Genomic DNA, 23,743 nt, shown 5'->3' with positions numbered 1-23,743 from the left:
TTTCTCATCTAAGTTGCTGGGGAGCAGGGCTGGGGGAGAGCTTCTGCCCTGATAGCCAGGGTTGGTGTGCAGGAGGGAGGCAACAAGGATCGAGGTCCTGCAGCAGGACCAGGTCTGGGGGAGCCATGGGCACCAGCAGCCGTGGTCCCAACTGTGCCTGGGGAGGGACAAGGAGGGCTGGGGCCTCTGGATGCAGGGCTGATGGCCCAGAGGAGGAGAGCTGTATCTGTTTATCTAGAGAAACCCGGTCTCTTGAGCTTCCCCAAACTTTTGCTTTCTTGCCTTTTTTCCATGCCTCTCAGAAATAAGCTTTATCTGGCTTTGAAGGTCTTATTCTGGGGACATCGCCTTTTAAAAAAAAAAAGAAAAAAAAAACCCTCCACGGCATCTTTTCCCATTCTCAGGGTGACACAAATGACTGATTTTCATGCAATGTTGCGAGTGCCTTTCAGAGGCACAATGGAAGGTTCCCTGACAATGTCACACGTCTATTCAAAACAACCTGCACGCCACTCACAGGCCCACACATTTGCACAGCGCTTGTTCTCCGCCGCGATAAGGCATGTTAGGGTTTTTATTTTTTTCCCCCCTATTCTATGTGAGAAATAATTTTGGTCTTTTAAGTCCCTGGCTTTTTTGATCATTTTTTTTTCCCCTCCTTATTACCGAACAATAGGACTCGTCCTGCTTTTATTCATTACGTGATCTTGCGTGGCAGCAGCCCGACGTCAGTGAGGAGCTGGAGGAGGATGAGGCAGGAGCTGGAGGAGGAGCAGTGGGGGCGACGAAGGCTGACCCAGAGGTGAGCTGTGGGAAGCAGAGACACCCTCTTGCTCCCAATTAACGCGTGCCCAAATTGGGCACCTCCATTGTGCAGCCTGCATGGGTACCGCTTGGGTAAAACCAAACCTGGCCCCTGCTGAGTGCCCCGGCCCCTTCTGCCTCCCCAGGGACAAAAATCCCAGTGTTTGGGCCCAAAGCAGCTGGTGCCAAGGCGATGCCCCAGCAGGGATGGAGCACCCAAGCTTGGGCTCCCGCAGGTCTGCCCCCGTACGTGGTGGTGACCCTGGGGCAGCCCCCTCTTTGCTGTTGACCATGTGTATGCAGGAGAAACTGCAAGCACTGCCTTCCACTGGTGTCAGCACACGAAGTACAAGCAGCTACTAATAAATTTCTTACTGAATTGACAGTATGGGGGGGGTTCTGCTTTAACACAAGGAAAAAAAAATCTCTCTTCCCTAAGTCTCCATCTCTCTCTCTCTTTCTCTCTTTTATTTTTTAAAAGGATTGGTTAGACACAGGGACTCCAGCGTGAATAAACTCAGATTTATGTCGCCATCAGTAGGATCCTTAAACTTCCTAAGTACTTAAAACGTACACATTTTAACTTGAAAAATTACCAGGTTTGTCTAAAGGAAAATTTTCTAACATAAAACAGGAAACTCATTTGAAGGGAGAAATTCTCCAATGAAGCGAACCCAGGCAGTCATAAAAAAGTTAAACCAGGCATAAAGGGAAATGTCAGATGTGTGGGAGAGCCAGATGTCTCTCTATTTTTTCTTTTTTTTATATATTTTTATAACCTAGATCAGATTATAGGAGAATATATGAATGTATCAAGCAGGGAGGGGTATGCAGAGTGAGGAAGAGAATTTCGCTTCCAGCCTTTAACTTGATGTAATGCAGAGCGCTCTACAAAGAAAAACATTTTTTTTATTTCTAAATAAAGCACTTTAGAGTGACACATTTATTGCTGGCAAAGAATTACTCAAACAAGAGACATTGCCAGCTATTTATTTTAAAAGCTTTTTTTTCTTTTTTTTTCTTTTTTTTTTTTTTAAGTTTGGAAGGAAAAAAAAAAAGATCAAAACCCCTTTCCACTCCTTTCAATATTCCCTTAAAAGCTTTAAAATAAAGCGGCTCTTCTGTTCCTAAATCTCCTTTCTGGTGCTTGCAGGCCCACTGGGCATGAGGGACTTGCTAGCCTCCTGGGGGGGTCCCATGGGTGCATGGAGCAGTGGGGGCTGTGCGTGGGGCTGCTGGAGGGGCTGTTGTTGGTGAATTGAGCAAAGCCTTGCAAGGGATTTCCCCAGGATGAGCCCTGTTTATTTTGCTATCGCTGCTTTGCTAGGGCTTAGGCTATAATTTTTCAGGCTTCTTGATGGCCAAACCGTATTGGAATGAATGGGTGCTGGATTTCTGAGCCCCTGAGATAGCTCGGAAATAACCTTAGTGCCTGCTTGCACCAGGAGCTCACGTTCCCAGCTGCTGCAGCTCCCTGTTGCCTTCTACTCAGCGCTGCCAGAGCCAGGAGTGCATCCACAAACAGCTTCCAGGGACAGGAGAGAAATACGGAGCCTGAGGCTTTCCTGGCTGAGCATGCAGCAGCCTGTAAATTACACAGTGCTCAAGTTGGGCAAAGTGCTGCACGCTGTGCGGTTCCCCAAGACTTTAAAATATTAAATGCTAAGTCGCTCGTATATCTATTTATCCAAAGCAGTGTGAGTCCCAAGAGCCCGTTGCCAAAATGTACCACGCTAATTTGGTTCCAAAGGCATAAGAATAAAGAAGGCAGGAGGGCTAAGTGGTGATTGTGCATCAGGAGATCCCTTTTCTGGGGCACGCGGGCAGGGAAGCGGTGGGGCAGGATGGGTGCTGGGGTGGATTTGTTGGTGCCATCAGCCACGACACCTTCAGTTTGCCGTCGTTGTAGGAGCCAGACTTGGCTGTCCTGTTGAGTGTCAGACCCGCCAAGCCGTGGCATTTGTCACGCACAGTTCGTGCTTAACTTTGAAATGGTCCCAGTGCCAGGTTTTGACTTCTTTATCAAAACTTTCCATTTCTGAAGTCAAATCAGCTTCCCGTTCTTACGCTGAATGAGTGGTAAAAGAGACTTCAAAAATTTAAAGGTCAAAATTGATACGTTCTACGCCTGACGTATTTCATAGATTTTCCTGCGTTTTGGGTCAATGCTGTCTGTCGAGGGCTCAGGCATGTGGTGAGAGGTGGTGTTGCTGGACTTAGCACAAGGAGAGGTTACGGTGCTGCTCGCAGGGAAGGTGCTGGCACAGGGGCTCAGCTCCCACAGGCACCCACGGCCCTGGGTTAGCACGCCCAGGTGTCAGCCCAAATGGCCAACACAACCAGAAACAGTCGGAAAGCCGTGATAGTTCCTACAAGGTCGGGATATGTGAAACACCTCATTAAATTGCTCAAACACTGAGTCGTGTCTTTAACCAAGGCCTTTTAATGTCAGTTCCTACAGACTAAATAGCAGAGCATTAGCATACCTGTCAAGGCTTCCGCGTTAACCTCTTCTGCAAGCGCGATTTAAGTGCCTTTCTCAGCCTATGGCACATTTCCCTTCTATCTTTTTCAAAAAAGAGACAGAGAAGAAAAATAGAGCTTTTCACATCAGGCTCCAGAGATCCTCTCTGGTTGAATTCAGGTTTGTTTTACAACATGGCAAATCTGTTCAACACAAAAGGAAAGCATCCCTGTGACACAGAGAGAACGTGGCTTGGGATATTTTTCAGCCAGAGCTTGGAAGAGCTCTCCTCTGCTATGCTTTTAATCCAGCATGGACTCAGGCGTCGGATTGAGAGAAGAAGTGTGGATCAAGCAGAGATCCAGGAGTCACGGGATGAGAACTGAGTCCTTGGGCTGATCTCATACTCGCTTGCCTTCCCTTCTCTGTCTGACACCAAATCCCTTTTAATTCGTCTGAGTGGTGTTACATTTGTCATTTCATTAGCTTTTCATCTCAGCTACTTTCTTTCCCCCATAGATTATTCTATTTCTCCAGCTTTCCCCCCTTTCTGTTCTTTTTACTCTATAATTGGATCATTTGCAGTTTATAGGAAAGATGAGAAACAAAAGGTATTGACAACCCAAGCATCCAAAATTATGTGTCAAGCTCAAAAAATGAGATGAAAAGAAAATCTGGATCTTCTTTCTTTGCATTCTGATTTCTGAATCCACGCAGCTCATTAGTTCCCTGTGTTCGGGGCTTTTTCTGTGTCTGAGAAAACCAGAAATCTACTTTTAACAAGAGCTGAGGTTCTCACGTAATCAGTTGACTCCAGCAGCTGGGGATTTACGAGACACAACGGTATAAAGACCCATGATAACAGTTCAGCGGTAAATTCGGGTTGCTCTTTGCTGGGTGAAGCTTTAATTTCAGGCCTAATGCTTTTACGCTGTCCCTTTAAAAAGATGATCAATTATTCTCTGGAACAAAACAAATGGCGTTTGTAATGTGGATTACTTCTACTCCGAGCGAGTAGCTCGTCACTAATTGGGCGATGACTGCTGCGAGGACCGCGCCGCACAAAATACTGACTTCCAGCAAAACAAGAGCTCCGAGGAACTCTGCGGCTGCAATTACGGAGTTTCAGCTTCATTTGCTGAGACAGTGCGTTGCTCCCATTACTGCTGAACTCTGGTTTCAGCAGCTGTATTTCAGTGCGTGACTTTTGCCTGCTGGAGCCCAAGGGCCTGGCCCCTCCCAGCGGGGCAGGCGGTGTGCCCGGTGCTTCCTTGGCTGGAATTATGTTTTAAAAAATAAAGGTTTATTTTTTTTCTAAGATATAGATCAGGCCATCCGGCTTGTTTTCTTTGTAAGGGAACCAAAGTGTGAGTTTGAAGAGGAGAGGCTGTGCTTGGGACGATCTCTGCTGGAGCATCTGACCGAGGCTCAGACCAATTAATGCTGGAAGGAGCCCAATCCATCCATCTCGGTAAATTCCCCTCAAGGGGCCACCCCATTAGTAGCAAATAACTAATTATTGCTGTCAGCTTTAATAAAAAAACATTAGCTGAAAGATACTTTTCCCACGTAACTTTCTAATGCTGCATAAATTACTGGAGTCAAAACTAACTTCTAAATTGAGCAATTTCAGACATTTGTCAGACTCCAAGAAACGCTTTAATTAGCATTGGTTAATAAAGTGTTTGGGTAATTAGGAGAACATTTGTCCTGCCTGTGCATTTTTTTTTCCTCTTGCTTACAATAATTTGAAAAATTTAATTGGAGTCCAGGCTTCAAGAATTATTTGGCTTTTTTTTCTTTTTTTTTTTTTTTCACCCTTTTTTTTTTTACCTTTTCTTTGTAGCAAAATATTTGTGAAACTCTTAACAATTACTAGCGGAAGTAGCCCTTACTGATCAAGTTCTGCAACTTTTGTTTTTGTCTCTTCCTGGCAGTTTTTTTCTGAAGTTGAAGGCGCAGGAGCTGGAGTGCTCTCAGTCCCCAGGGACAGATCAAATAGCAGCCGCAGCAGCTGATTCCCCCCAGGGTGCCAGGAACGATGCTCGTGGGGCGCATCTCTTGTCTGCAGCAAACATGTTGGTGCCAGGGCCGCTGCTTTCCAGAGCTGCTCCCGGGCTAAGGAGGCAGGGGCTGCGCTTCGCTTCCATCCAGCAAGCTGTCACTCAGCCAGAAATCAGCATTTAAGATCTCACCTTCCCTCCGTGCCCTCGCAGGGGCTGACAGCCGCTCTGCGCGGCGGTTTGTCTGCGGGGCGCACGGCAGCATCCGTTCTGTGCTTGTACCACATGTTGGCTGCGAACCGATGCCCATTGCCTGACTCTGACTCAAACAATTCCAGTCCGGTATTTTTCCAGGGGGGAGAATTTTTCATTTTCCCCTGTCCAGCAAACTGTAAGAGCCACCAGCCAAATTACCACTTTCTCTTGTGTAACTGCTCTTTAATTTCGCCGGCTGGATCCAGGTGGCTCAGAGGACGGTGTGGGAATGCAAGAGCGGTGCAGAGCTCAGGCTTCAGCACTGGGAGCAGGGGCAGAGGCTGGTGGGGAAGGAGTTAAGGGCAGCCTTGGCTGGAGGAGCAGCACAACTGGGCTGCAGGAGGTGTTTGCCAGGGGAATCAGCGCCTTCCATGGCTATGAAAGGGCTGGTGCTGGAGCACTGCGGGCTTTGGTGGTGGCAGCTGAGGTTTGCCAGCTAGAAGGAAGATGGGGGAAGAGAGGGAAGCGTTATTTTTAGCCCTGTTTCTTACCGCGGTGTTTGATAACAGGGCTTCAGGCAGTAGCTGTTGCACAAGGTCTCTGCAGCAGCCCCACGTTGCGTTCTCAAGAGCGGGTGATGGAGAGGGGCAGCGCGCCCGGGGACGAGCGCCGCGTGTGGATGAGGCTCCGGGGGCTCGCTGGGTTCAGGATCCTCTCAAGATTTCCACCTCGCACTCGTGCTGTAGGAAGCTCTTCTCTGCTCTTGAAACAGCTGCTTGAGCCTTTCTGCTTCTGTCTTTCCCCAGCTATGCTCAGTACCTAGCAGCCAGCCCAGCCCCGGCAGCCAGTTTAAAGCAGCTCAACTCTTTGGTGGAGAGAAGAGGTGTTTGACAAACGCTTGTGCTTCAGATCTTAAAAATTTAAGGTCTAGCTAGTCTGGAAGATATCTTCACTGAAAGGTATTCAATTTTTCAATTAAAGAAGCCAAGTAGGTGTACTTCACATTTTTCAAAACCTGAGAGCTGCTCAAACTCTGGCTAAAACCCAATGCTGCTGCTCTCAGCAGGTCCAGGGGCTGCGTCTTAGCTGAATATGTCACATTTATTATTGCATCTTAGCCTTTCTAATCGATACGTTAACTTCCTCTGCTGTTAGCTGCTTTGTCTGGGTTACAGAAGTGTGGGAGCAACCAGAAACACGGGGGTTTCTGCTGCGGTTTGGGCTAGTTGCAGCGAGGAGCCCACCTGCATGTGGCAGGCAGCCCCCAGCCCTCTGCCTTCCCATCCGTGGAGCCCCTGCTTGGGGGATGAGGGGCTGGAGGGGCTGCTCGGCCCCGTGGCACCCAGGAGCTGTGCTCACTGATGCTGGCACTGCCTGGGTGCCACCTCGCCCTGCCAGCAGGCTCCAGCCCGGTGCAAGGCGATGCCATGCAGCCAGTCCTCATGGGGAAGGGCAGGGCTGGCTTCCAGCCCCCCGATCAGCTTGGCAACAAATAGAGCCCCCCTGGGAAACGAAACCCAGCACGTTCCAGTCCTTTAACCCATGGTGATATGTCACTGATCAGCACAATTGGTTCTAATAGCTCCCCAGGTAGATTCAGGAGAGCAACGAGTTGAACATAAAAATCCCTTTATTATTGCCATTTTGCTTTTATATACCCATCAAGCTTTCATATTTAATCTCCTACATCACAATAGCTGATCATTTTTAACATTTGACATTGATAAAGTGCCCGCTGCTATTATTCTGACATACTATAAAACATTACACCCATTTGCAATAGAAAAGGCAAAGAATCAATACTCAGCCCCATTTTCCAGCTCGGCAGTAAATCACAGAGAGCCTAACAAATTGTTTTAAATATAAGCACCTTCAGAACCAATAAAGAATCCAACCAATCCCTGTCCATTGTCATATCTGTCAAACATCCTTTCTGTTAAATGGGCATGTGGGTGTTCATCCAAAAAAGGCCACGTTGTTCCCCCAGAAAAAGGTCTCGTGGAGTTTGGTGGTGCGCAGCTCGGGGTTCGTTGCAGGATGCTCCGTAAGTTTCCTTGAGCATCTCATCTGGGTATCAGGCAATGCCTTACAACTTACCTCTGACAAAGCTGGAGATGATTAAGCCCATAAGAAAAACGTGATTCAGGAGGTGAAGTGCTTCACCCCATGACACAAAAGAGCCAAACCAATGCCTGATCCCCAAGCAAAGCCAATCACTCCTAATTCCCACCTGTTCCACAGCTGGGCTGCAGACTTGGTCCTTTCTGCAGGTGTCCCAGAAAGTCTCCCTGGATTACTGTTGAGCTTTTTTAAGCAGCTGCTGCTGGAGAAAAATGAAGCTGCCGTAAGTGTGGGTGCGTGTGTGTCCCTTGGGCATCTCTCCTCGGGCAGGGGGCTGCTCAGGATACCCTCAAGTGCGCAGTCCTGCTTGCAGAAGCATCTCAGTCAGACTGAGGGCTGAATTCCCCAGCAGAGTAAGTTACTGCCTGAAATTTTGTACGTGGTTGTCCCTCCTTGTCAGCTCCGTAAGCTTATTAGTCCCTGGGTTTACTGGCGCGTGTGCTTAGCGGTGAGTTGTGTGCGTCCCTGTTTAACCTCCGCCTATCCATCTTCTCCGCGTGCACCTCGGAGCGCAATCACTGCACGGTGGGCACTTAGTCACAGAAAGGTAAAACAAAAAAAATCCACATCACTTTAATGCCTGAGATAATGTAAACCTTGCGTGCATAGTTTAAAAAATGTTTTCAGCACGTATGCTGTCAAATAGCTCCTAAATAATACAGTTTACCTGAGTTGACTGATTTATAGGAACCTGGCTCCGAGACCCCAAGGACGACGCTTTAAACACATCTTCCTTTCATTTGCAAAGGATTAAATGAACATGTTTTGACAAGATTGATCATATAGAGGTTCAGACTATTTCTCTCCGTGGCTCCAATGTATAGCTTGTAGAACTGATAGAATATTATTGTGTCTCATTAAAATAATGCATGGCTGGCAGCTGCTGCTGCATGCAGGAGAATAATGTGGGGGGGGAGTTCCCGAGCTGTGCCAGCTTGCAAGAGGCTCTGGCCGAGGAGACGTGCACGATGCAGCTCCTCATCGCTGGCTCCTGCGTGACCTTCCTCAGCCTCCCACAGCGATTTGCTTTGTCCCTTATTAGACATTTATTTAATGTGTGTTCCTCAATGTTGGCCTCCGAAAGGATTGCTTGGAGCTAAATCGTGCCATTAACATCGGCTGGGAGTAGGAGACGGATTCTAATTCCTCTGTTTCTCTGCGGGGAAGTTATTCCCTCTTTAACAATAATGTTCATATTATTCTTGCCAATAACTGAATTTCAGGACGAGCTATGCTCACTAACGTCTGTTGGTGCTTGCAGTGATGTGTGAGGAGTCCAGTTTTGTCTTTTAGGCCCTTATTTTGCCAAATATTGTGCTGTTTGGGGCACCAAGCCTTGTTGAGAGAATCAGATTTGCCCCTACAAGATGAGGGGTGTTGGAGTTGATATTCATTTCAACTTCATTAACCTCATGGTCATTGTTCTAGACTGTGCACCCTCTGTAGCTTTAGGGGAAAAAAAAAATCTTTACAACCAGAAAAATATCTTTAAGAAATGAAGCTTTTGAAGAATCTGATTTGCTTGTTCTTGCTGCAAAATGCGCCATGACATTTAGGCTTGCTGTCCTCCTGGTGGAGGGGGAATCTCCACTCTGGCTGTGCCCGGCTCCTGCTGGGATGTGCATGGTGGTGCAGCCTGGGCGTCTCCAGCCCCTCGCAGGGCTAGCAGCATTTGTAACGTCTCATCAAGGTGCTGCATTTAAAGGCAGGAGCTTGGCATCCCTGCTGCCCTGCTGGATGCCTGCCCTCGAGCACGGCGTTCCGTGCGCGCTTGGCTGCGATCAGCTCTCACGCTGTTTTCTGTTAAATTCCTGCCAGCACCAGCAGGAGCCTTGGGAAGGGAGTTGGAGCATCTCGGGAAGGCGAGACAGCTGCTGCGACAGGCTGAGCGCAGGGGAGGGGATGCCCCTTGCAGGGGATGCTCTGCTGGGGGGCAGTGGGGGGCTGGCAGCACCACCAAGCCCCCCATAAAGCCCCCCCTGGGGCACAGCCGCCTGGGGGAGGCTGCGCAGCCCCGCAGGAGAGCCTGTGGAGGAAGGCTCCATCTGGGGGGTCTCCATCGTGGGGATTCTCGGGTGTCTGCAGGTGGCCAGCAAGGACTCCAGGTACCCGTAGTGCTGTTCCCCTGCTTGGGGTAGGGACGAGGAGCTGGCCATGTGCCGGGCTCCCTTCCCACCTCTACCTGGCCCACCTGGAGCTTTGCTGAAGTTAATTCACAGCCGAAAGCTCTCCCTTTGGGTTGGAAAGCAAAGCCCTGCTTCATCCATGAGCTGAACATGTAGCTACCAAAAGGTTCTGCGGGGCCAGCCTGGTGCCTGTCCATGCTGCACGCCCGGTGCTTTCCTCTGCTACTGAGTCATGGCCATCCACTGCACTGCCCCCAGGCAGGCAGCCAGGTCCAAGTGGGAGAGGACTTCTCTGCACTGCTCTTGGCTTGTAGACATGACTTATCTCCTTCCTGGCTCAGCCCGGGCTCGGGAAGCTGTTGCCCCTGGATGGCAGGTGAAGACAGAAATCTTCTAGATATTTGCTGGCAATTTGCATTCCTGAATTATGCATGGGTAGAAAAAAACAGAAATAAAGTACAAGGAACAGGAAATCATTGTGGTGTTTTTAATCTGAAAGGTGAGATCGAACCGCTGTTTGTAGGCTGCCTTTAATGGACCCTCAATTGGTAATTAGTGTTATGTTATCACATATCTTTAATAGAATATTGATGCCTTTGGCAGAGATATAATCCCAGTGTCAAGAGTAATTCCCCTCTTTCCAGTGTGTTGCACTTATTACACGCAGGCCTAACGGAGTCAGTCGTGAGGCTCGGCTGATGCATCTCAAATCAATTAGATGCAGCACTTCACCACAAGTGACTTACAGCACGTCAGAGAAATGCATATTAATGATTTGCTTTGGGAGCACGAACTGGCAGGGAGGAAGTACCAGCTTTGTCTGACTACCACTTGCTCTTTGTTTTGGTTCAGGGAAAGCCTTTGGGATTGCAGACTGCTTCCTGCATTGCCTCCCCTCCCCACAGCTGATGCTTTTGGGATTGCAGGCTAAGGTGCTGCAGGAGTGGGACTTGCTTCAGGAAGGCGGATTAGAGCTGGGGCCTCCTGGGGCAGCTCCGTGGTGTCTCTCTGTGAGGGATCTGCAGGGATTTCTGTGCCCCAGCCCAACTCCCAGGCATTGGCCTGCTGTGTTCCCTCATTGCCAGCTTGGGATAAGCATCCCAGTATCTCTGGAGCCCTTCCAGCATGCGGTGTGAGGGGGCCTGAGGACGCTGTCCCTCTTTTCAGCAGCACCTGGAGAGGGTGGCGAAGGAGGACCAAAGCAGTTTGCTTACAAACTCCCAGGCTCTGCATTTCTGTGCTAGGGCATCCTATTTTCAGCAAGCTCTTTGCTGCCATGTAGCCATCCTGGCTGCCATGGAGAGCCACTCCACACCGCTGTGCAGGAGCATCAGCACAGAGCGTGCACCTTCACAGCAGGTACAGCGAAGCCAGACAAAGCTCTTGATTCATTTATCAAAGTGCTTTCAGTTTCCATTTGAAAGCAGCTGAAACAATAATAAATACTAAGCACCGAAAGTTAATCTCTATCCACAGCATTGTAATAAATGAGAAGTTAAACAAAAATCAATGCAGACCTGTTAATTCTGGCCGGCTCCTGAGCTCTCAGCTGAGCTCAGCTCAGCCCTGGTGGGACTCCGTGCCCAGCCCCTTCCCTCTGGCACGGGCATCCTCTCCCACAGCATATCCTGAGGCAGGGAAGCTCCATCATCTTCGTGTTCATACCCAGAGCTGGGGAGCCAGACCTCCACAAGAGCCTTTTACTTGGCTGGAACCTGAGAGAGGTTTTATTTGGGAGTGAGAATCAGGCCCTCGAATTATTTAGCCGAGTTCATTGTCGTTCCTGTAGTTCAGCACTATTGTAAGAATTGCTTAATGAATCGTGCACCGGCTCGTCCTGATGTGCACGCGCAGCAGCACGTTTCGGAAAGATAATGCAATCTTCCAGCAACCACTTCTCAAATGACAGCGAAGGGAAATTGGGATCAATACTTCCCCTGCTATCTCCATCTGCTAAAGACTTTGGTGCTCCTGGATCTGGGAGCGTGCTGCTCGCAGCGAGGCTTCCCTTCACCTCGGTCACAGGAACGAAAGGCAAACCCACCGGAGCCCTCGCTTCCTCTGCTTTCTTCAAGGATTTCTCAGCCATCTTTCAAGGGCACTTGCAGCCCACAGGGTGGAGGACTGCAGACAGCATCCTTCAGCCTGTCTGATCGCAGCGATACCACGGCTCTGTGCCCGGGGAGGCTTTCTGCAGGGGCTGTGCCTTAAAAGCAGCACTGAACCCCATATGTCCCTCTGCTCCCTGAGCCCACAGATGTGTGGCGAGGTCCCTGGTGGGACTGGAGCTGTTGTTTCCCTCCCGGGATGGCTCCTCCGTCACCCTCGTGCTGCGGTGGCACTCACAGCTCTGATGGATGTGTTTGCGGGAGCACTGCTGCGTCCCAGCGGAGCGATGCTGTGCGTGTTCCTGGTACCTCGTAATGTCAAATATCAATCATGCATGATAAACACAGTTTGAAAGCAAAGGACACTTCAGGAGACCGAGGGAGGAATTTCAGGATTTATTTGGTTCTGATGGGTGCCCGGTGAGGGCCGGGTGCCCCCCGCAGGGTGGTGCCGGAGAGGTGCCACCCTACCAGCAGTTCCTGGAGGCGCTGCTCTTCTGTGCAAGCCACGCTTTGATCCCCCCCGGGGACAAAGGAATTGGATTGCTGCAGGAACTGCTGTACTGAGACAGCCATAAACAACATCCCACACTTGAGATTGATACCAGGAACCCCAAGCCCTGGAAATGTCTGCGCTGGCAAAGCATTTCTGCGGAGCATTTCAGGACAGGGAGGACTCTCCTTTCCACAGGACCCTCGAAGTCCTTCCCTCACTTTGTTCTGGCTCTCCCTTGTCCCCCCGCTTGCCTCCACCAAGGGGAGCTGCAAACCCGTCTGAGAAGGAAGGATGGTTCCAGCTTTGGGCTCTGGAGCTGGGCCTCCTGTTGCCTCCCACTGCTCTTCGCCCTTCTCTCCTCACCCCCAGGACACCCCAGAGCTGTGGCTTCGTGGCCCCTGTGCAGCCCGTGCTGCAGCCCCACCGCCCTTCGAGCCCAGCAGTGCCCCTGGGAGCCCTGCACAGGGGCCAGACCCTGGCCAGGGACGTGGACAAGGGTGAGCCCAGCTCTCTGCACGGCTCCCTGCCTTTTTTTTTCGCCCTCTCGGTGCTTTCAGCCTCCATTAAGTAAAGTAGCTTAGTATGTGCCTGCATTACAAGTTCGGTCCCATTGACATTTACACTTAAGTGTGTGTTTTGTTTTGTGTTTTTTTTTTTCTTTTTTTTTTTTTCTTAAGCACCATACTGCAGGGAAGCCTTTAAATAGCCTTGTTTCCATTTTGTTGCATGTCAGTGCCGATGACAAGGTACAAAACTCGCTGGGAGACGGAGTGAGGAAGTCCACGTGTGCACATGCTGCAGAACCTGCTCCTCTTCCTACAGAAACCTGCTTTCGGAAACTCATCTGCCTCCTGTGTTTCCCGCAGAACTCTGCGGTATGTTGCCCAGGCTCCATGTATAAAAGAGGAAAGCTACAAAAATGTTGCAACCGTGAGCTCTGAAGCTTAGCGGGCTGCAAGTGTTTGCTCCACTGCCTAGCACCAGGAGCATGGTGATGGGCTGGTCTCCTCTGGGAAGCAGATCCACGTGGGAGATGCTCTCGGGGCTGTGGGCAGCTGCCACCAGTGCCGGTGACATCCCTTGGCTGCTGTGGCAGGAGCAGGAAAGATCTGATCCATCGCTTTGAAATAAATCCCGGAGCTGGGACACGGCGCATGGGAGTTGCCATCAAGCGGCTTCTGCTTAAGAATTCTCCCCGTGAGTTTCAAAGCCTGGATGTATTTAACTTTTAGCAAAACACCAGCAATCAGAAATCTTTTCTTCGTAGACACAAAAGCATCGGCACCGAGGTCTCCCAGATAATGATGGCGATGCACATTAGCATATATTTTCTTGAGAACTGAACTGTCATAAGGCTAGCCTTGAAAGCTATTCAGAGTATTTACAGCTTTTATGAGGCCCCCCGGGAGAGAATAATCTTAAAGTACTGCAGACACTGCTTGGAAGAACTGTGAAAAACATTCAATTTAGGAACAATTTTGTCTCCATCTATCTATTTTTTGTCAGCACTTGCTCCTGCCACAGGTTGTTTCCCAACCCAAAGCCTGGGTCTCTTCTGCCGTAGCAGTGGGTCACAGCAGAAGTGGCTCTGATGTCCCAGGCAGGGAACAAAGGGTTTGTGGAGGGAAAGAGCAGTGGTGGGTGAAAAGCTTCAGGAAAGAAAACAGTGTTTTCATGCAAATACCTCTTTGGAAATAAGAAAGAGAGGAAGAGAAATACAAGAAGATAAAGCAGCCGAATTGTCTCTAAACAGTGTGTTTTCAGTTTTCCGGGAGGCATCAGTGGATTTTTGAGTCTACCCGAATGTATGTGTCGTGTCCTATTACCCCGTCCTCGGGATGCTGTAACCATGTCAACCAGAAAGGAAGAAAAAGAAAGAAGAAGAAAAAAAAAAAAAAGGAAAACAGCCTGAAACCCACTATCCTTTTGGATTATGCAAAACACATGAGTACCTGATCCAGCTTTCTAAATTACAGGGTTTTACAGCTTTCTGTTTATAGTGGGATGTCACAAATTGTAATGATCTGCTATATCATTATGGGAGCAGATGCCAAACTTAGATCTCGAAATGTTTATAAAAAGACTCTTGCTCGCTGTGCTGCTGCAGAGGGGTTTCGGAGCTCGTTGGCAAGTTGGGCGGACCGGGGGAAGGTTTGCCCAGGGGCGTGCACACATGCAAACACAGCTGCAGATCTGCTTGCTTGTGGAGCCCTTCCCACGTGCATGGCTGCTGCGAGCCATGGTGATGTGCCACGAGGGGCCGGATCCTGCCCTCGCTGCTCACCTACACATGTGCTGGTTGAACCCGCAAACCCTTTGGTGCGATCTGCCAGCTACAACGTGCGCCCAGCTGGCGGTAATTCAGCAAATACAGGAGTAAGGACACCAAGAGCCCAGGACCTACTGAATGGTTACCACGAGCTGCAGATAACAGGCACGTCCTCATGCAAAAATGCCCATCCAATCCCGAAGTTTCACTGTCCAATTATTTAATTAAAGCTGCGCTGCAACAGTCATTACTTGATTGTCATTTTTCCTATTACTTAAAAACTTGAGCGCAAAGCAGAAACAATCCATTTCAGCTGCGTTTTCTGTAAGTAAATGAAAACAGCAAGTCAAGAGACTGAGCGGCCGGCTTGGACCAAGCATAACAGGCAGAACATTCCTCTAGCTATCGGGAAGATAATTTCTAAGTGGTAACAACAGCCATGGAAATGAATAGTGCTTTAAATGCTGCGTATGGCTGGTGCCGTACAAATACCCCAGCCGAGCAGTTTGTCCCACCTTAGCTGAAGCAGAAATCCAGCACCCAGAGGTGCTGCCTCTGCTGGGCAAGGGGGCATCACTGGTGTCACTGGTGTTACTGGTATCACTGGTGCTCCTGGCCCCAGGCAGCAGGGCCAGCACACTGCTCGTGCTGCTCGTGGACTGGGTGCCAGCACCAGCATCCGCTGTGCAAATGATGGGAGGCTTATTAAAACAGCAAAATCCTTCCCGGTGTGAAACAACCCAAGAGGAGCACCAGGCAGTGCCCCGCTTCGCAAAGGTTTGCCAAAAAGCAAGCGCGTGTACAAATAGAAAAAGAAATAAAAGAATTCTTGGAGCTCATCTTCTGGGCACAGCAGAGCAAACGGCATGTTTTATTCAGCAAGGAGCAGCTGCAATACCTGGAGCAGAAATTCAGCTTGTTGAGGCCTAATCTAGGTAGATCACTGAAGCTTTGGAGAGTCTAAACAGTCAGAGAGCAGAAGATCTCGCCTTTGTTGTAAGCAATATGCTTCTGCAGACCTTCTGTGCTCATGGCTCCCAGCATAACCAAGTGCACCAGGAGGACAGACGGACCCTGCCTTGATGTGGGTTTTCACAATGCTGAGCCCCCCACACGGCAGGCTGGGACCATAACCCCCACAATCTGCTTTTCACTACTCCAAAATTCCCAAATGCCTCGCTTTCAGTCTATGCCATTTCACTGGAACAACGTGCCAGCAGGGCCAGGCTAACAGGGAGATACTTGAGGCTGGATTCTGCAGAGACTGGAGATGGACGGATAATGGTGACTGGCAATCACTGGCACTGATTTAGGATAGCAAGCATCCAACACGAGGTCTCAGCAAACAGTGCAATATCTATTTGCAGAAACACCAAGCAAAATCCAGAAGCTTGCTCCTGTAATTTCCTTGCCATCTGCAGTGCCTCGCCCCCGGCCCAACCTGCAGGGCAGGGCAAGACCCAGGGGATGTGCTGCTGCTCCCCACATGAGCTCACACGCTGGAAACCCAGGTCTGGGGCTCTGACTCTGCTTTGGCTGCTGCTCTGCAACCCAGGAGAAAATTCAGGGTGCATCTAAGCCTGCAGCCTGCTCCTGCTCTTTGAGGTCAGACAGATGAGGTCGTGACACGATTTTATTCTCCTTTCTTCTGCGTGCTGGGATTCAGAAGATAAAGTTAGTAAAATTCCTCCTGTTCAGGGCAAAGAGCAGAACTTGCAAGGCACAAGCCTGGCAAATAAAATTCCTCACGTGCCTGGGACACGAGGCACCCAGGGATGTGCTGAGGCTGGGCTGGAGCGAGGCAGGCGAGCCCCCCTGCCCCTGTGGAGCTGGACACGGCACGGAGCCACCCCTGCCCCATCGGTGTGGGGCCACTGGGGAGACCCTGCCCTTGGCCCATTCCCTTTTCCAGTTTCCCCAGGAGCTGAGGGATTCCCCCCAGCCTGTGGGAGCACGTCAGCAGGGGGACTCCCCTGTCCCTCACCCCGCTGTGACCCTGGAAGCTCTCACAGCATCACCTTCCTCCATGCAGCTGAGCGAACACAAAGGCAGGGCAGAGCCATCCCCTTGCTCCTTCTCCAGCTCCCAAAGTGCTGACAACTCCGTTCTGAGCCGGCTCTTCAATATTTCATATAAAGCACACACACACACACACAGCCTGGAGTTTCTCTTAGCAACTTCGATCCGAGTTTTTCTATTTTTAAGCTCCGTTTGTGTCAGCCAGGGATCAGAGCACGTGGCCCCGGAGCCAGGAGTTGTGGAGCGTGGGAGCTGCCCCGAGCTTGGGCATCCCCACGGCTTCACCTCCCCTCGGCGTGCTGCACGGAGGAGTCAGGAGCAGCCTTGTGGGGTGGCTTTGGAGCAGGAAGGCTGCTTGTCCCAGCCTTATCCCGGCCTGGATGCTGCAGGCACAGCAGAGGGGCTCGCCAGCACTCCCAGCAAATGGCTCCCAGCGTGAGAAATGATTTAGGGGAGCTGGTTTAAAAGTCAGGATGATTAATGCGTGTGACTTCTCTGGCACGCTGGAAATGATAAATCAAGAAGGAATGGGAAAGCAGTGCATAAATTCAGAGGGTGTCTGCTTGGGGCTGCTGTGGGGGAATGCGAGGCTCGTCCTGGGAGGCCCCCGCCGTCCCCGCTGCTGGGTGGGGAGGGCGCAGCAGGGCGCCGTGCCAGGCCTTTGCTCGGGGCACCTACAGCAGGACGTGTGTGTGTACAGGGAGCCCTACACACACCTGGGGTTCTCCTGGCAGGAGGCAGAGCACGGTCCCATCCAGAGCCCCTGCAGCCTCCCGAAATGGGGCTGAGGTGTCTGCACTGCAAAGGTGCTGGAGACATCGTCAGGCGTCTCCCAGAAACCCAGGAATACTCTTTGAGGAGTAAGGAAGCAAAAGGCCTGCATGCAGACAGGAAAGAAAGATTTTATTACAAAAATGTGCCAGAGAGACTCTTTAATAATGCCATTCATCTTTCTGTCAAATACGTCACACTAATGTAGTGAAAAGGAACCTTGAGAAGATGAATTAAGACTTAAATACATTAAAATGACTTAAGGAATATTTAAATACAATACATTTTTTTTGGTGTGTGTGTGTGTAGACTTGCTCCACGCAGAAGTCTGTCTGACATTTCACAGGCCGGCACAAAGCCTGTGAAGTATGTGTGCAGCTGTGCATAAGCAATGCCACTTCCAATAGAAGCAAGACTTAAATCAGTCTTTTCTTTGGACCAGAGATAAGCGGGATGCAATTAGCTGGCATGGAACCGTCGCCAGGAGTGAACATAAGAGCTGAATTCCCCTGCAAATCTTCTGCATCCCCACTGCCCTTCGCAAGCAACAGGAAGCTTGAAGAGGGAGGTATTTTGCTTCGGTGCTGGCTGCTTTTAAATTCCAGTCTGCTGGTAACCTTCACCCGAACATTTCCACCTGCTGCTTCCTCCAAAGGGATATGCATTAACAAGGACATATTTATTTTACTGCGTGAAAAACACCACTGTTCTTTCCTTTATCCCAGAAAGAGAAACATAGCTCAATTTACAGGCTATGGGGCCACAATTCTGTACAGCATCTGCTGGAGCACCTCGGCTGGGAGCAGCCAGGACGGTGCCCGTGGCTGAGCCCAGCACCGGGGCACAGCACCACAGACCCAAAGCAGGGCAAGCACAACCTGGACTGGGGGCACGTGTTGGCACAGGGGATGATGCTTCGTGGACCAGAGCAGGGATGCACCCATGGGACGAGCCCTCTCCATGCCCTGGGTGCAGCCCTGCTGGTGCCAGCTCCCTGCCCGAGCTAATCGCGCTGCAAGCAAGCACCGAGGACACACAGAGACCCCCCCCTCCTCCTGAAACACCACTTTTGTTCTGTCTCTGAATGAATAAATTTGAAAAAAAAAAAAGAGAGGAGAAAAAAAAAAGAAAAAAAAAAAAAGGGAGAGAAAAAGAAAATTGCCTGGAGCTGCTTCTTGTTCTGCAATGTTAGGACTAAAAATAGCTCGGCAGAGAGACTTTCTGCCTATCGGTGCCGCGAGTGGAGCAGATGCCTTCTCCTCCCTCTCAGAGGAGGCAGAGAAGTCTCTGCTTGTGTCTATTTATTTATTTATCTCATGGCAAGGGTCTTGGTTTACTTTTAGTTTGTTTTTGCTTCTCAACCCTAAGTGCTTCATCAGAGACAAGCCGCAGAAAAACACCGAGAGTAATTCAGCTTCTAGGAAATACAAAAAAAAAAAAAAAAAAAAAAAGAAGGGGAGCGTTGCCAAAGCACAAAACTCCGTCGGTGCAGGATGCCCCGCACTGCAAAAATTGAACTTTCCCTGCCATGCAGTGGTCTTTGAAAGCATTCAATTATCTCCCTGCGCCTATAGAAAATGTTGGAATTGCTTCCCAAAGTCTTTAAAGGCTCTCTCTCTATAAAAGACGCACGGCAGCTCCGTGGCAGAGGAAATTAAAAACCCTCGACAACAATCTGTTTGTTTACCTGGGGAGCAGCAAGAGGCTCAGGTTCATCTGGAAACATCTTCGCTGTGCCGGCATCCGCCCTGCTCCTGGCCGTGCGCCCTGGTGAGAGCAGGGCTGGCCTCGGTGCTGAGGGCATCACCCCGAGGTCTTCAGGGGAGGAGGAGGAAGATGAAAGGCAAACGTTTCCTGCATCACCAGGCCAGGGGGGTTGAGGTCGGGTGGGCGTAGAGCAGTGAGCAGTGCCCGTGTCCTCACCTGGCCCGCTGGCAGCCTGCAGAGCTGCAGCCATCAGGGGTCACCGAGTTAAATGGAGCTGGATTTAGAGGAGCTGCGTAATTTTATGATTAATAATAACATTTGTAACCGTGCATAGAAGACAGAGGGCTAATCATCTCTCACGCTGGAGGTGACGAGCTAATGGCTCTGTGGGTCAGGAAGGGTCCCCCTGCTGCATGGGGCTGCCCGGTGCCCACAGAGGTTGCGGTGTCACCTCCTGCTGAAGGGCAGGACACTGGCTGCTGCCAGGGCACGATGCCATCCCCGGCAGACCAGTGCACCCGTCAAATACTGTGTTCCTATGTAATTAAACTCAACACCAGTCACCCTTGATTCAAAGCCACCTTGGGAGAGCTGGAGGGTAATGAATCACAGCCTCCGACCACGGCGAGGGATGTGCAGAGCCTCCGCCGAGCTCTTCCCAGCTCTTTGCCGACTCGTGACACTCATCCCCAGGCAGTGCCACTGGACACGGCCTCTGCCCCTCCTGCCACATCCTGCTGGCACGTTTGGGATGCAGGAAAGGAAGGGATGAGGGAATTTCCTCCTGCACAAAAGCTGCATCCCTCCAGACTGGGGAGGCAGGCACCCCTTCCCCAGCACCGGCAGCAGCCGCTGCTCGGTGCCCCCCGGTACTGGGGATGTGAGTCCCCCCCGATGATTCCCCGCAGCTCCTGGCTCCGAAGCCCATCAGAAAAGCATTTTCTTGGCTGGCCTCCCTGTCCCTAATGCTCGTCTGCTATCACGATGCCGAATTGAGGGCACGGAAATTTCAATGCAGCAGAAGCACACAGCACTGCTCTCGGTCTGGGTGACCTTCTCGCTGTCAGAAAACGTATCCTTTCTGAGAGTCTTCTGGCTGCAAACATCTCCCACAGCCAGCTTAAACGAGACAAGAGGCTTTCACTGTATGGGTAATGTCGTTAGGGCAAACTGTTTTTCTAAGATCACAATTCTCCAACTATTAAACTGCAGGTGCAGTAACTCCGGCTTTGTCTCCTCTCCTGGAGCTGGCTATTACCGGGTGCGCTCATTATTATACTGAGCAGAAATCCCTCTGAGTTATTCCAACATGTAATACATGTCAAAATGCAGCGATACCCTGTTGCCATGCTGCATGCATATTTATGGTGCATCATCCTGGGGCGGGCAGGGCTGGTGCTGGGCAAGGACTCATAAACATCACCCTTCTGCACCGTCAGTCTGCCCCACTTTTCTTGTTGCTGTCTTATCTTTAGACGTAGTCTCATGCCTGAAATGCAAACTGATGAGTTAACAGATGTGACAAATAACTGGTATATAATTGGTGTAACTTGTCAGAGGCATTCTGGTGCGCTCCTGCTTGTATGTGCTGCAGTCATGCTGCATTTTAGACTACCCTGATCTCCAGCTCCTGTCTCCACAGAATATACAGTGAGGATCTGAGCACGCGTACACATACAAATGCACGGAGAAAGAGAGTGAGAGCTTGCACTTGTCTTTCAGTTCCTAATCAGGACGTGTTATCCCCCTGCCAGCCTGCGCCGCGCTGAAGTTTGGGACGACATGACAGAATGCACCAGTACAACATCATTTAAAGGCATCCCGCTGGGCTCAGATTTGATGCCCACTGTTTCCTGGAATGTGATCCAATATTTGGTGAAAAGCTAGCAGATTAGACACTATCCGAAAGCAAATGATTCGCAATAGCCATGAACAGTTCCCTGAAAATCAGCTTATGATGCAGCTTGGCACACTCGCAGGCTCCCGATGGGGAGGGCAGTGCCCGTGCCTGCTCGTGGCCGTGCTCGGGGCCGTGCCAGCACCCTCAGCACCCAGCACTTGTTGCTGCTGAGCATAACGAGCTGTGTGCTGCTCTGCCACCGCCCATGGCCCTAACCACAGTGCTCCTTGCCTTTCTGTCTAGTCTCAGCCTCTCTTCTCCCCATCCCCTTTCCCTTGGCAGAAACCCGTTCCTGGTTGTGATATATTCTCAGTCAACCTCAGACAAGTTTTCCCCCTTGCCTTTGTTTTATGTCCTCTGCAGGATTTCAGGAGCTTTGGAATATTTTGCTTCCTTTTCCTATGATGTGTTTTATGAGATTTTAATTATTATTGTTTATTATTATTGTGTTTTAATTGTCTGCTTGGGTCCCTCCGTGCTCTTGAGTGAGCAATTTATAAATATCATTATTTTTATTATTGCTATTATTTGTACAGCTCTCTCATATCCTTCACATCTCCCCTCTGCCCCTTTACTCTTTTACAGGCCTATATGTTATGTTCCTTTATGTCTCCTCATAAGTCAGGCCCTCCAAACCCTCTTGTCTTTGTTTCCACTTGATTTTAATGCTCTTTTGTTTTTCTTTCAGGGAAGAACTGTAAACCACGTTCCCAACGCTGGAGCTCAGCGCTGGAGAATTCCCCTTTGGGGTAGCCCTGCAGCAGCAAAGGGACCAACCTTGAGCTGCAGCAGGCAGGCAGAGCCCACAGAGCTGGGCTGGGGAAGGACCACAGCCCGAAATGGAGCCCCACAAACCCACATGGAGCCCCTCACCCAGCACAGGCAGAGCAAGGGCGAGTGCCCAGCTGCACCCATCAGGGAGCCTCTGGCACCACCCAGGGCACTGGGAGCAGCTGAGGCTGTACTGGGGATTTAATGAGGGGTGGTTCCCGTGATAAAGAAGCTCTTGGTGGCTCCTGGTTCTTTTCTCCCATGGGTTTGTCCCAGCTGCAGTGGGTGATGAGGTGCTGGGTGCTCCTCAGGAGTGTGTGGAGCTGCCAGGTAGGGGCTGGGGAAGCAGGGGGTGAGTGCTCCTCCTTGCAGAGGGCTCACACATGCCAAGAGCCACCAAGCTGCCTGGCAACCAAGTCTGGCTGTTTCAAAAAGGGCTGAAGCTTTGCAGGTACAGAAACGTGCTGTGCTCCTCTGCAGGAAACCTGGCGTCAGCATCTCCCCAAACTGGATACCCTACTGCAAACAGGCATCAGGCACAGTGAGCATTGCCTTGCTTTGCTTTTTTGTCTCAGGTTGGAGATGCGGACATCTACTGGAGCCCCAGCCCAGCAGCCTGGGGGTGGTTTAGGTGCAGACGTGACTTTGTGCTGGGCGCTGCTCTCCAAGCGAGTGTTGTTGTTGAAGCCTTGCGGCCAGAAGCTCCCCAGCCTGGGCTGGAGCTCTGCAAAATCAGCAGTTCTGTGGCAGAGCTTTGGCATTCCTTGAAGCTGCCCAGGCTGAGAGGAAGATACCACAACGGGTGTGAGCGGGGCAGTGTGCAGGCAGGGGTGTGCGTGTCCGCACGGCTGCCCCTCTGCTTGGGGAGCAGCAGCCGGCAGAGCCTGGGCAGCTGAGTTCATTTCTCCTTTATGCTCGCTCTCAATGAATATCTCTGCTAATGAGTTTGCTGGCAGGAACAACTGCATGGACAGCAGTTTTTATGTCGGTGCCTGCTAGAAATGAATTTGAAGCTCATAAAGAGAAGGGTTTTCAACCAAAGCCTGGTGCTGGAGGGGTGCCCGGGAGAGCCACGGTGCCCAGGGCCGAAATCCCCGTCTGGGGTCAGCTACGCAATTACTGGGACAAGCGTGCTGGGGAAAATGATAAAGTTTTGCTTACTGACAACTGGAAGAGGGAAATAGAGGGAAAAAGTGCACATTATTGTTTGCCAGATATCGTTTGCTGAGCTCTACTTTTGTTCTTTTATCAGAGGACTAACCTGCGATAAGCGCCACGCTCCCTCCGCTATCTTGAGCAGCTGGTAGCGGATTCATTTCCCTGCCGAGCACAGGGCTCGTTTCTGGTGGCTCTAATGAGGAGGAAGGCAAATCCAGCCTGGCGAGCAAGTGTCTGTTACACCTCTCTCGAAGAAAAGATTTTTAGAGATGGATTAAATGGGTTTGGGGAAAATGTCTTCAGGATTGGAGATACAAATGGCTTTTTGAGCAAAACAAAAGCATTCATTTTTAAAGCCCAAACTGTTTCATTAAACATGTTCAGGCTTTGTTTGTTTATGTCAGAAGTGATAGGCTCGTTCGGGCCTGAAAATTGAAAACTTTTAAGTGTTCTATCTTGGACTTTCAATGAAAAAGCAAATCCTTTTCAAAGGTGGTATGGAAGAATAAGAACAATTAAAAATTTATTTCCTGGGAGAAAAAACATTATTAGAGCTATTGAAAAAGGAAGTTCATGTGTGTATTTTCGGGCAAACTTCTCTCGCCTTTCAAGGTACGAGCTCTCGTCTGGTCTGAATAGAATAGCACAGGGGTCCTTTTGTGCCATTTGAAGCTGGGGAAGGGAGGCTGTCTAGGGATGCAGAAATGCTTTGCTAACACCTGACATTTGAGGCAATCTGCCCTTTTCCAAAGGCAAACTCCTTAGAAGTATTTTCATGAGCGATAGAGATAATCAGGCTGAAATCCCAGCTCCCCTGAAATCAATGGACTC

General features: G+C 50.3%; 2 long non-coding RNA genes across 5 annotated transcripts in view; both read left to right on the top strand.

Annotated features, from left to right (window-relative positions):
* The window catches only part of LOC106020390 (uncharacterized), a 31,980-nt gene extending 24,684 nt beyond the window's left edge, over positions 1 to 7,296 (top strand). Inside the window, exons 3-5 of one of the 2 annotated variants that reach the window (XR_005260963.2) lie at positions 677 to 802; positions 4,625 to 4,739; positions 5,206 to 7,296. This is a non-coding gene — a long non-coding RNA (uncharacterized lncRNA). The remainder of the gene's footprint in view (positions 1 to 676; positions 803 to 4,624; positions 4,740 to 5,205) is intronic. The other variant, XR_001195870.5, reaches the window with a different exon arrangement.
* Positions 7,297 to 7,335: 39 nt separating this feature from the next.
* LOC106020388 (uncharacterized) lies at positions 7,336 to 23,481 on the top strand. 3 transcript variants are annotated; one of them, XR_001195868.5, is made up of 4 exons: positions 7,336 to 7,940; positions 13,051 to 22,084; positions 22,235 to 22,295; positions 23,007 to 23,481. It is a non-coding gene; the product is annotated as an uncharacterized lncRNA (long non-coding RNA). The 3 variants fall into 3 exon arrangements; XR_005260937.2 differs by having other exon boundaries at positions 13,051 to 22,295; XR_011804890.1 differs by having other exon boundaries at positions 10,566 to 22,295.
* The last annotated feature ends 262 nt before the right edge of the window (positions 23,482 to 23,743 follow it).

The sequence above is a fragment of the Anas platyrhynchos genome, chromosome 25, assembly GCF_047663525.1.
Source record: "Anas platyrhynchos isolate ZD024472 breed Pekin duck chromosome 25, IASCAAS_PekinDuck_T2T, whole genome shotgun sequence".
Classification (NCBI taxonomy): domain Eukaryota; kingdom Metazoa; phylum Chordata; class Aves; order Anseriformes; family Anatidae; genus Anas; species Anas platyrhynchos.
The sequence above is the reverse complement of the archived record's forward strand: the minus strand, read 5'-3'. Positions and strand labels throughout refer to the sequence as shown.